This window comes from Acomys russatus, chromosome 13 (genome assembly GCF_903995435.1).
Source record: "Acomys russatus chromosome 13, mAcoRus1.1, whole genome shotgun sequence".
Classification (NCBI taxonomy): domain Eukaryota; kingdom Metazoa; phylum Chordata; class Mammalia; order Rodentia; family Muridae; genus Acomys; species Acomys russatus.
Window position 1 is genome coordinate 51,958,424 of NC_067149.1, and position 12,219 is coordinate 51,970,642.

At 45.1% G+C, this 12,219-nt stretch overlaps 1 protein-coding gene across 1 annotated transcript in view; it reads left to right on the forward strand.

Moving 5' to 3' along the window:
- Positions 1-12,219, forward strand: part of LOC127197686 (anoctamin-2-like) — a 69,883-nt gene that overhangs the window by 51,361 nt on the left and 6,303 nt on the right. The gene's annotated exons all lie outside the window — the stretch shown is intronic.

A 12,219-nucleotide genomic window follows, 5' to 3' on the forward strand; every position in this document is an offset into this window, starting at 1 on the left:
AAAAACCAAACACACACACACACACACACACACACACATCATCATCATCGTCGTCGTCATCGTCATCATCATCACCACCACCACCACCACAGCACAAATCAACCTCTGGATGGAGTGTAAGAAAGATGTGTCACAGCATAAAATGTTCTGGGGCCATATACTTTGGACCTAAAGTGTTCAGGAACATTCCTATCTGGGTGACTGTGCTGTAGCTGACGATGAATGAGAAGGGGGCAATTACCAACACAGACCTAGGGAAGAACGGTGGGAAGACGGAGCAGAATATCGACATGGATATAGTTCAGAAAAAGCATGAAAGGAAAGTACCTGGGATATTGATTATATACTGCCTTACCTTCTCTGAATGGAGTTAAATTAGACTCAGCTATGTGGCGGCAACACGTTCATCTTTACATCCTAGTTGTTTAAGATAGTCTATGTATTTTTGCTCACATTGCGTGTTTAATGTGGGTGAAGATGTCTCTTTGCTTCATGCAGTTACTGAAGGACCCAGACTAATGGGGGCCCTAGAGGACATTATGTCGGGAAGAAATGAGGCTTTGAGGGGGGTCCCCTAGAAGAAATGTCACTGTCACTTCTGCACACATCTCACTAGTGGAAGAAGTCCAACCATGAGACAACTGAAATACATGTACAGTTGAGTAGCTATCCATCTTGATAGTCACCTGATCAGGTTAAGAAGTGCCTGGCAGAATAGTAAAACACACTGCTAGGTGTGTCTCTGAGTGTTTCCAGAGGGGACCAAGTAAAGGAAAGATCCACCCTCAGCATAAGCAGCAGCATCGCAGGTCCAGGGGCCATCGGGAGAATGAAGAGGGGAAAACATAAAGGCAGCTGACATAGGCATTCTTGTGGCTACCTGGCCACCATGGTGTGAGACACTGCTCTTTGATCCAACCAAAAGCTCTGAAACTAAAATCAAAACCTTCCCTTGTTGTAAGTGGTCTCTGCCAGGTGTTATGTCACAGTGACAGCCACACACCTCCATGCTGCCTGCCACACCCTACCATTGGTTGGCATGAAATGCCCTAACTTTAGAACAGGTTTGTGCTACTTTGCTCCGCTCAGGCTGCAGGGCCCTTGAGGACTGTAGCTGTTAGCTCTCCTACCCAGTGCCTGCTCCTGGTGATCTTATCACACATCTGCAGATGTCACTGTTGGTGAAATGCATTTCCTCTTGTATCCATCATTTGCAAAAAACATTTTCACAGATCACCTACAGGTTAAGCATAGTGCCAGGCACAATAGAGGCTACTGTGTGCTTGTATGTATCCCTGGTTTCAACGTGGCTTACCTAAAAGGGCTTCCAGTAAGTACTGAGGTGGATAAGGAAAACATAAAGTTATTCCAAAAGGATATAGATGGATGATAGATGCAACAAGGACATCAGGGCTTCAGGTTTCCTAATGGCAAAGAATGCACACTAACAGAGATGCCCATACAGTGTAGGTACCTGGTATACCCACAGGCAGAGGTGTGGCTTCAGGAATTTCCATAGACCCTGTGGGGACAGAGAGCCATCAATAATGCCACTTAATGGAATGACAAGTATGTCAAGATTAGGGGGCTTGCCCAGCCAGTCTCACACTGAATTTAGTGCCCATCTGTCTTCCTGCCCCAGATCTCCTGATAGCCGGGGAAGCTGTGACTGTGTGCTTTGCTCACCAGGTGCAAACAGCTGGTTACAAACAACCCTAGCAAGTGACCAAGAATTCCCTATAGGCTGCGCGATGGAGGACCAATCAGGCTATCTGAAGGCCATGCTTGCCATAATATTCATGACAAAAGACAATTTTTGTTAAATGGCTTGAAGGTGGTCAACTCAGAAGTAGTAGATAAAAGCTGTAATTGCCTCTCCAGCTGCCTTGGGGACAATGGTAGGCTGTAAAAATTGCATATTCTGAGATACCACGTCATTGATGAAGCAAGGGCTTAGCTGCAACTAGCAGTCTGGAGAGGAATGGCTGGAGCCTGGGAGTCTTGTCTGAGAGTGCACTTGGCCAGTCAAGGCTCATTGGACCACATGTGTGTCCAGGTCCAGCATATATCAGCAGTGGGGTTCCAGTGTGAAGGGGCATGAGATCTGTCTTAATCTTCAGTGATGTATCCTTCCTTAGAGGAAATGATCCATAACAGCTATGAGAAAGGGGTCTGGATCCTAGGGGAAGAAGCAAACAAGAGCTGCCCAGAACATTAAATGGTAGTCATGCAGATAAACAGCACATGGCTCAGGTATGGTAAAAAGGCTCAGGAGACAAGGGGAATCCAGCTGGCCAGCCCCCAGGCTTGCTTCTTCCTGGGGTAAGGACCCAGGGTCCCTGAATCAAGGCACTTCTGAGCCCATACATTTCATAATAAAGATGTCTAGTGTCCTTGGCCACTGCAACTCTTGTCATCAGCGTAGGCACGGGTCTGGCCTGGCCTAAAAGGGGGCCTGTCCTTAGGCCGGTTTGGGAAAATCTGCTAGTCAGAAACAAGGGGGAGAGGCTGGCTGGTTGCAGGTGCTAGGCTGATCATGACACCCCTTGCTGGCTTTATAAAGCGTCTCTACCTTCAGCTCTGCTCCTCCTCTGTTTCCTTCTCTTCTATTCAAAACCCTGTGTGAAACACTAGTCTACAGAGCTTTGTAAATCCTCCACCTGTTGCCTGTCTCCTGCAAGGCTGGCCTTACTATGGGCACCAGAAACAGCATAACCCAGTTGAGTCAGTATCTTCTAGTCTTTTTTTCCCAAGACAGGGTTTCTCTGTGTAGCCTTGACTGTCCTGGACTAGCTTTGTAGACCAGATTGGCCTCGAACTCAGATCCACCTGCCTTTGCCTCCTGAGTGCTGGGATCACATGTGTGTCTTCAATTCTTAAGAAAGTGACTATGATTACAAGCCATTTGGACAGATGTTGCCGGGACTCACACCTGAGTGCCACTGCCCCATGGATCCTAGATATGGCAACAGCAAAGGGGGGGAAAGACTAAAGTCTCATTGAGTGATACTTTCCATGCCCCATGCCAGGCACTGTGCACACCTGGCCCCTCATAGCCTTGTGTTGGTGGTGCTGGTGGCTGTGCTTTGGTTTTTTGTTTTGGTCAAAGACAGGGTCTCACCATGTAGCCTGAGCTGGACGTGAACTCACTGTATACCTCAGGTTTACTTCCAACTCACAATCCTCCTGTTTTAGCCTCCCAACTGTATAGGCATGTGTCACCAGGCTTGTTTTCTGCTGTGTACTTATTGAGGAGACTTGAACAAATGTTCATTTATACCATATATGGCACAGACCCAGACCAAAGGAGCTGTTCCACCAAAGTCTAGTTTCATGAACCAGTAAGATTATTCTAGATACTTATAAGATATGCATGACCAGGAGCAAGCCAGTGGCAACTACATGACCACGAAGACCATCCTAGCATGGGTGATGACTCATGAAAACTATATCCTTGGAACTTCCTGCACAATGTGCCAGCAGCAGTCTCTTCTACTCTGTTTCCAAAATTGTTAATGCATATATAGATAAATTATATATGCTATCTATGTGTTATATATGATATGTATTATATATTGTGTGTACGTTTGAGCACACATGTATGTATGTAACTTTGAGGAAGGGCTTTGTGAATCTTGTAAGTTTCAGGAGCTTCCTGGCAAGGAATGTTTAAATTCAAAGATGCTATTACCCAACTGTTTTCACCATTTCCAATTGGTCGTTTCTTTGACTTTGCTTATGGAGCTGCTGAAGAAGTTTAGGAATTTGAGTGAGCAAAGCAGTTAATGTGTACGCATGTCTATATGAGCATATGCACGCCCACCCAACACAGAGCTTATCCTCTACTGTAGTTGTAAGCTTTTTCATTATAGCAAAACAGATGTTCTCAATTTATGGTAGGCCTATAGTTCAATAAACTCATTATATATTGAAAATACCATGAGCTGCAAAGGAATTTAGTGTCCCCAACCTAAGGCACATCAAACGTAGCATGCCATACAGTGTCAGTTGGCTCCCCTCACAATCACGTGGCTGACTGGAAACTGTGAGGTTCACGGGTCACTGCCTACTGTCCTCTGATAATAGATGGCTGATGGTTCTTTTCTCCCCCCTCCCCCAATTATAGAGTTAAATAGCTAAGGAAATAGCTAAGAGCAAGTAAAAGAGGTGTTTATTGGCAAACGTTAGATTCCTTGCAGAGATGGAACCCTGGAGCTGGAGTTGGCTGACTCGAAGGGAATCTGGGTTTTCCTAGGTTCCTCCCAGTGACATCCTTCCTCTTCTCAGTTAGTCCCTCTCCAGTGCAGTTTCTGGCCCCGGGATTGGGTCTTCAAGTAAGAAAACAACTGCTGATAGGACCCCCACCCCTGTCTTGGGGTTGTGGTACAGAGATGGCCGCAAGAAGGTTCCCTGTCCAGACTCAAAAGCATCTGCTGAGCTGGTTGGGGTAGGGTTGATCCCCAGCACCACTTTCTTAGAGAGGGAGTGAGGGAAGAGGCGCCCCCTGTAGGTGAAGACAAGCAGCCTACTTTGGGGGAAATGGAAACTTACTGTAAGGAAGAGGAAGGTGGCCCTTCTCCCCTTTCTCCTTCCTTGGGACCCATGGCCTCATTTACTGTAAATCCCTCGCCCAGGAAAAGGTCAAATCCAAAGTATAATTTCTTCTGAGTATGGCTTTTACAATTGTAAAGATCAAATATCACCAGATGGACCAGCACAAATGGAGAACATATGGATATTTAACCTCAGAACAGTCCTAATGGTGTAGGGAATCCTAATTTCCCACTTTATTTATTTTGCTTTTACTAAACAAAGAACTTTGTTGACCTTTGTTTTTGTTTCAGACTTTATTCTTAAGCTCAATTAGGTTCAAAGAATAGATTGTGTGTAAGCCAAAAAAAAAAAAAAAAAAAAGAAGAGAAAGTAAGAAAAAAAAAAAAAAAGAACGAAAAAGAAAAAAAAAAAAAAAAAAAAAAAAAAGAAAGAAAAAAAAAAGGAGGAAAAACTCAAGTGTCTAAGGAGCTCAGGCTCAATCATATTAGAGATCCAAATTTTATTAGATTTGCATGACATCGTGCAGTAGAAAAACTATCTGACGGTCAGCTTAGGGAAAAAGCTTATCCTGGCTTCCGTTTTCGGTCCGTCCTGGTGAGGAAGACAAGGTGGATGGCGTGGATAGGTGTGTGTGGTGCCGTTTCTCATATCTTGATATGGACTGAACCAGAAGTGGGGTGGGGCTATGACCCCACAGGCCAGCCCCCAGCTGCTTGCTTGGGCCATAGCCACACGCATATAGTTTGCCCCTCAACTCTTTAGAAGCTTCTTTCTTCCACTCCAGTTGCTCTGTGAACCACCTTCTTTGTATGAGTAGTTCGGTTCCCCGGGAATGCACTCTCCATGCGTACTGGGGAGCCTTTCTGGGTCACTGCTGTTGCCTTCATCTTGTCAGAGCAGGAGGTGGGGCATGTGCTTGGGGGGGGGGGCATCAGCTGAGGTTAGGTGTGTGCACGCAGAAACACAGGATGGCAGCCAGAGCAACAGTCTCGTTTGTGCCTTTGGGTTTTTTTTTTTAATTACTAATTAAATTTGTTATTTGATGATTTTATATATGTGCCTATATGAAACGCTTTCTTGTTCTCTCACCTCCCTCCCCTGTCACCTCTTCCCTACAAACCTCTTGCCTACATCCATGTCTCTTTGTTTTCTTCTGTGACCCCTGACATACAACTCTGCTGCTTTCTCCGTGCGAGCGGCGGGATGCCCTTCCTAACCTGCGCTGACCAGCACACCTCCCTCATTTCCGGAAGCTGATGCATCTCCTATTAGCAAGTTATTCCCCAGCTTGCCCTCTCCTCCCCACACACACCCTGGGGCAGGGGGCAAACGCCTGTAATGCTTGGAAAGCTATGGCAGGAAAATCATGAGTTCAAGGACAACTTAATGACACCTTATCTCAAAATGAAAAGTAAAAAAAAAAAAAAAAAAAAAAAAAATGTGTTGAAGTTGTGTCTCAGGGGTTGAGCACTCATCTGGCACACAAGCAACCCTAGATTTAGTCCCTAGGACCAGAGTGGCAGGGAGTCCTGAAGTGGGTGTGGCTCTCTGCCTTCCCCTACTTCTCCCATGTGTCTAGAGAATTGCGCCCCTTCCTAATTACAGCCCACTCAGGATGGGTCCAGTGATAGAATGCTCCCTCCATGTCTCTTCGTTGCCAGGAACATCTTCATTAGAATCATGCCCTTTGACCCATCTGAGTTACATCCTGGTTCTGCCTGGGTGGCGGAGAGTCACCACAACATTCACTTAAGCAAGGGACTCCTGGGGTGTGACAGTCTTTGCTCTGAGTCTCCCTGCCACGCCACATACTATGGTGAGGCAGCGGCCTGTCCTCACCACAGTACAAACCTGTAGCATAAGGGAGATGTCCCTCCACGGGCTGAACATTTGGAGGATGACTTTCTCCTTCATGGACCCTCTGGTGAGAGGCTGCCACTGTCAGGGTTCCCTGAGCTACTTGCAGAAGGGAATAGCAGTTGAGGCATTCCCAGCTCCCTTGGCCAATCTGCTGCTGCCCAATTACCCAGCTGGAGGCTTCCCTGGAGGCAAGGCAACAAGATCACACCCAAGGCTCAGCTGATCCTTCCATCTACCCACCATTGCACACCCAAATAGGGTAAGACTGGCTGGTTAGGCTGTCAGGAAAACAGCGCTACTTGTGGAAACTCAACCACCCTGAAGGAGAGGCCAAAGACCGGCGCTTCTGGACTTAGCCACACGTGTTTAGACCTTCCATGCCTCTGGGCCCTCAGTGCCACGGCTGTCCCAGACAAAACATATGGACTGCTTTTGTTTTGTGGCCATCTTGATGCCTCTGCTGGCTGGGCTGCTGAGGAGACCAGTCATAAGAAGCAGCTTTCCGAAGATTGGGTGCCAGGCATCTTCTTGCTAATTGTGATGTTTCCATGTGATTAGGAGGGAACTCTGGGGACCTCGAGTCCTAAGCTGGACCCCTGGGACTAACTTGGGCTTTCACGCTAATTATCTTCCAAGGCAGCTTACAGCAGGGCATTAGCACTCGTGTTTTAGTGACACAATGCAGCAGAGGTTTGACATTTAAAGAAAGGGGGTGGCTGGGCAAGGACATTGTGTGGGAATGCTGTCAGAATGTCCCCTACTGGTTCTAGATAAAGTCCTATAGAAACTCCTCTCATGGGCTGAGAACAGGTGAAACCTTCAGACGGCCTCTAATCCACTTTTACAGGCCCTCTCAAGGAGGTGAGATTATGGCCAGCCTTCCTCATCCTGTCAACATTCGATGCTCCCTTAAATCCCCATAGCGATGGCTGTAATGGCACTTTATTTGGACTGTTTCCCATGAGGCCCAACTCAGACCCCACCAGAGGTTTGAGTCTTGCTAGTGGATCCTACCAAGTGGCCTACAACAGAGATAGCTGTGGGTGACCCTTACATTTTCCTACCCATGTGAGTTCTGAGAAGACGCATTTCCTATTTTCCAGCGCATGGTCATCTCTGTAGCAGGCAGGTGAAACTCCACGGGCCGGCTTCTGAAAGATCCAAAAGCCCACCCACACCCCCAGCATTTTCCCCTCATCTTGCCCAGGCCCTCTGTCCAACTCCTTTACTCTAAGGTTTTCTTCTCTGAGGCACCCCCTCCCTAGAAGGCTCGCTCAAATGTTCACTGTGGCCACAGAGCTTCCCAAGGCAGGGGGGAGAGGGAAGTGGGGGACAAGGGAGGGGACCCCCAAGTGATTTAGTAGCCTATCAACTAGATTTGGACTGTTTATTGAAAATACCCATTATTTATGGTAGTGCACAGTCCTAAAAGCCTAGCACAGGCTGCTTTTAAAAATAAACCTAATAAATAATCACCAAGCTCATGATTTGTCAGTGTGGAGAAAGAAAGCCACTCATTCCTAGCTGGAATGAGGAGCTCTGGAAACACCAGGTTCCTTTTTTAATTTTTTTTTTCTCCCAAAGAACATAGAGGAAATTCCTGTAGGGACCGAGAGATCTGAGCACAGTCGGTTCAAAGGGGATTATAAAAGGAAATTAAAGACACGTGTCGCTCCTTACCTCATCCTAACTCTTCTACACATAGTCACAAGACAAGCATTCCAAATTTTCAGACCCTCAGGTCTCATTACTTATTTTTAGGTGACATTTGTTTTAATTTTCTTACCCCAAAACTATTTCAAAGCAAAAAGTTGAGGGTAGGTTACTTTTGAATTGAATGTTGCAAGCACACCGGGCAGAAGCTCGAGTTCTTTTTCTCTTCTTTCTTTTTCTTTTCCTTCTTTCTTTCTTTCGAGAAAAATCCGTTGTGATTTTTTCTTCCTTTTCTCTCCCTCCTTGCCTTTCCCCTCCTTTCCTCCTTTGCCCAATCTTTCTCCTTCTCTTCCCCCTCTCACTCTCTCTCCTCCCTTTTCCCCTCTGGTATCTGTGTCTCACCTCTGTCTCTGCATTTGAATGCTGGATACTACCAGACACTTAGACAGTCTCTTTGTATGTCTCTATGGCCAACTGAAAGCAGAACTCAGTTATCTAGCACGCTAGTCTTGAGGAAAAGTCAATGGTTCTCCCTTTCCCTGCCTCTATCTCTGCCTCTCTGTCTCTCTGTCTCTGTCTCTGTGTCTCTGTGTCTATGTCTCTGTCTCTCTGTGACTCTCTGTCTCTCTCTCTCTTTGTGTGTGTGTGTGTGTAAATGTGTGTATGTGTGTAGGTATGTATAATGTGAGTGTGGGTATGGGGGATAGAAGTGGTGGATGCCAGATATATTTCTGATTATTCACCACTTTATATTTTGAGATAAGGTCTCACACTGACCCTGCAGCTCACTGATCTGCTAGACTGGCTGGCCAGCAACCTCCTCCAATTCACTTGTCTCTACCAGGGTTATCAAATCATGGCAAAAACAAAACAAAAACAAAAACAAAAAACCAAAAATCTCATCTTTTTGGCATAGGTGTTGAGGATCTGAACTAGCCAGGGCAGAGACAGACAAACAGACAGACACAAAAGGGCATGAGTGGGATGCACCCTTCAAAAACATGCCTCCAGTGACTTCCTCTAACTAGGCCCACCTGATAATAGCCTATTCAGTATGAACTGACTGGTATATTGCCCATGGATGAAGTTTTTGCCCTCAATATCCAGTCACCTCTTAATGATTGGACCCACCAGCCAGAGGATGCAACTTCAACCCATGAGCCTTTGGGTGACCACCATGCATAGTCTCAGGACTTCTTTCTCTCACAGTGAACTCTCACCTGTATTAGTCAGGTCAAAATGTGTCTGCAGCAAATTCCCTTGAGATGTTCTAAGCTTCCATGACTTGGTCCATGATCCCATTACTATTTTACCAGATGTTTGATGGCAGCCTTCTGGCTGGGGATTCAGAGTTCTGAGATTCCTTCTCTAGGTGCTGCTGTGTACTCTGTATACCTCAGTTCTTCCTGGGAGTCAAAGGATGTGAGACAAAGAAAACTTTAGGAGCAAATGATGTCAAAGGAAAGGCTTGGGAGTTCTGTGCCTTACCTCTACTTCCTTTCCATGTGACCCAGGGGACAGTTAGTGTTAACTGTCGACCTGACAGAATCTGGGGTCACAAAATCAGGAGACAGCCTTCTGATGAAGCCGGTGAGCAGTAATTTTGATTGTGTTCATTAAAATGTGAAGTGCCACCCACAGTGGGTATTCCCTGGATAGGATATTAGAGTGTAAGAAGGGGAGATGAGCAGCAGCAGACATTTATTACTCTGCTTTCTGATTGTAAATGTGATATGCTGTCTTACTTTCCAGCCATGATGGACTGTGTAACTTTGAACTGTGAGGCAAAACATACGTTTTTCTCCCTTTGTCAGAATATTTTATCACAGTTAGTAGGAAGAGAAACAAAGACGGGTCACAATTTATTTATAGCTAATGTCTACCCAGAAAGAGGAAAATAATTTGATAAGGATGCAGCCAATTTCTGTCTCATCTCACTCAGGAGGCATGGTCTCCTTATGCAAATAGGATTCCTGGAGGTACACCCTTGTAGTCCATGGTTCTTCTACCTACTGTGCTCTATTTTTGTTCTTTCTTTTATTTTATTTTATTTATTAAGTATAATTTATTCACATTACATTCTGATTGTTATCCCCTCGCTTGTGTTTTCCTGTTCCCACTCTCCCTCCCTCTTCTGCCCTATTCCCTTCCCCTAGACATCTTATGGGGGGAGGAGCCTCCCTCACCATCTGGTCACAGTCTATCAGCTCTCAGCAGGGTAGCCTGCATCCCCTTCTTCCATGTGCCTGCAAGGTCACCCTTCTAAGGGGCACTGATCAAATCACAGACACCAGAGTTCATGACAGAGGCAGTCCCCTCTCTCCTCCCTCCCCATACACATGGAGCATGAGCTGTCCATCAGCTACATCTGAACAGGAGTCTATGTTCTCTGCATGCATTGTCCTCGGTTGTGCATCAGTTTGTGCAGGCCCACCCTGGGTCCAGATCCACTGGCCTTGGTGGTCTCCCTGTGGAGCTCCTGACCTTTCCAGATCCTTCCACCACCACCACCCCCACCCCGCCCCGCCACTCTTCTATACAACTCTCAGCATTCTGCCCAAGGTTTGGCTGCAAGTCCTAGTATCTGTCCTGAACCCCTGCTGGGTGGAGTTTCTCAGGGGACTTCTATGTTGGGTTAATATCCACTTATAAGGGAATATATACCATGTGTGTCTTTTTGGGTCTGGGTTACCTCACTCAGGATGATCTTTTCTGGTTCCATCCATTTACCTGCAAATGTCAAGATCTCCTTGTTTTTGATAGTTGAATAGCATTCCATTGTGTAAATGTACCACAGTTTATCCATTCTTTAGTCAATGGGCATCTAGGTTATTTCCAGATTCTGTCAATTATGAATAAATCTGCTATGAACATAGTTGAGCATATGTCCTTGTTGTATGTGGAGCATCTTTCAGGTATATGACCAGGAGTGGTATAGCTGGGTCTTGAGAAAGCACTATCTCCAATTTTTTGAGAAAGTACCAGATTGATTTCCAAAATGGTTAAACAAGTTTGCACTCCCACCAGCAATGGAGGAGTTTCCCCCCTTTCTCCACATCCTCATCAGCATGTACTGTCACTTGAGTTTTTGATCTTAGTCATTCTGATGGGTGTAAGATGAAATCTCAGGGTCATTTTGATTTGCATTTTCCTGATGACTAAGGACATTGAGCATTTCCTTAAGTGTTTCTCTGCCATTTGATATTCCTTTGTTGAGAATTATTTGTTTAGCTCTGAACTCCACTTTTTAAATTGGATTATTTGGTTTGGTGGTATTTACTTTCTTGCATTCTTTATGTATATTTTATATTAGCCTTTTGTCTGATGTAGAGTTGGTAAAGATCCTTTTCCAGTCTGTAGGCTGTCATTTTGTTCTGTTGACAGTGTTCTTTGCCTTACAGAAGCTTTTTGGTTTTGTGAGGTCCCATTTATTAATTGTTGACCTTAGAGCCTGAGCTATTGGTGGTATCAGGCTAAGAAAAAAACTACAGAAACTACACCCTTCACAATAGCCACAAAAAACATAAAGTATCTTGGTATAACTCTAAGCAAGTGAAAGACTTGTATGAAAAAAACTTCAAGTCTCTGAAGAAAGAAATTGAAGAAGATATCAGACGATGTAAAGATCTCCCATGCAATACCTATCAGAATAGCTACACAGTTCTTTACAGACTTTGAAAAAAACCAATTCTCAACTTCATATGGAAAAGCAAAAAATCCAGAAGAGGTAAAACAATCCTTTACAATCAAAGATCTTCCAGAAGAATCCCCATCCCTGATCTCAAACTGTACTATAGAGCAACAGTAATAAAAATGGCATGATACTGGCATAGAAATAGGCTAGTTGACCAATGGAATCAAACCAAAGACCCCAAAATAAACCCACATACCTTTGGACACTTGGTTTTTGACAAAGAAGCAAAAAACCATACAATGGATAAAAGATAGCATCTTCAACAAATGGTGTTGGACTAATTGGATGTCTACATGTAGAGAATGCAAATAGATCCATATTTATTGCACTGCACAAAACTAAAGTCCAAGTGGATTAAAGACCTCAACATAAAACCAGACACACTAAATCTTTTAGAAGAAAAAGTGGGGAAGAACCACTTTGAGCTTATTGGCAAAGGAGGCAACTCCCTGAACAGA